This window comes from Histoplasma capsulatum, genomic scaffold (genome assembly GCF_000149585.1).
Source record: "Histoplasma capsulatum NAm1 scaffold_2 genomic scaffold, whole genome shotgun sequence".
NCBI classification, from domain to species: Eukaryota; Fungi; Ascomycota; class Eurotiomycetes; order Onygenales; family Ajellomycetaceae; genus Histoplasma; species Histoplasma mississippiense.
The window spans coordinates 2371086-2371860 of record NW_001813981.1 but is presented as its reverse complement, the minus strand read 5'-3'; positions in this window follow the sequence as shown (position 1 = coordinate 2371860).

The following is a 775-nucleotide window of genomic DNA, read 5'->3' as shown; positions in this document are numbered from 1 at the left end:
AGTTGCCTGGGAAGACATGGAGGGCCATTCGGCATTCGTGCAGGAAGATGTTGCTATGCCGGCCACAGAATGGCGGAGTGGGGCGGCTGCTGTAAAAGCGAGCGCAGGGCCCAATGATTGCGCCATCGTGCGTGATGAGACGAAAAGGGCATTTGCGATACGCGTCGACTCCCCGACATAAGTCTCCAGGGCATTAGTTGGTTTGTCTTGGGAGAAGACATCGTCCCCGTAACGCGGAGCTTCGGTAGTCGTTGATGAGAGCGTGCAGCTGCTCGGGAGAGTGACAGTATCACCTGTTTGGTCAGGTTAAGGGTATATAGTCTAGGTCTCACGAGGGGACACAGGGGAGTGTTTAAAAAATTCCCGGGAAACCCCCCCCCCCCCCCCCCTCCCCCTTTTTTTATTATTTGTTTCTCTCACGACAGACTTACTCAGTTGGAGTTGTGGAAAAAAGTTAAAATTACCCAAGTTGCATGAGACCGATTGTTCGATTTTTACTCTATCTATCCATGTATGTACAGATTACAGATTATTATAATCTTGATTCTTTGATGCAATTTACTTCGTGGCGGGAAGATGGAAGAACCTTTTTCTTTTTCTTTTTTTTTTTTTTTTTTCCCTCCTGGGTTTCTTCCGCGGGATATATTCAGGTTGATTTGACGCGGAGAAATTCCTGCGCGGCAAGGAAGGAAGGAAGATATTCGCTGGATGAATCCAAAGCATCGATAGCCGATGGATCAAACATATTACCTTGTTGAATAATTTTCTACCATGA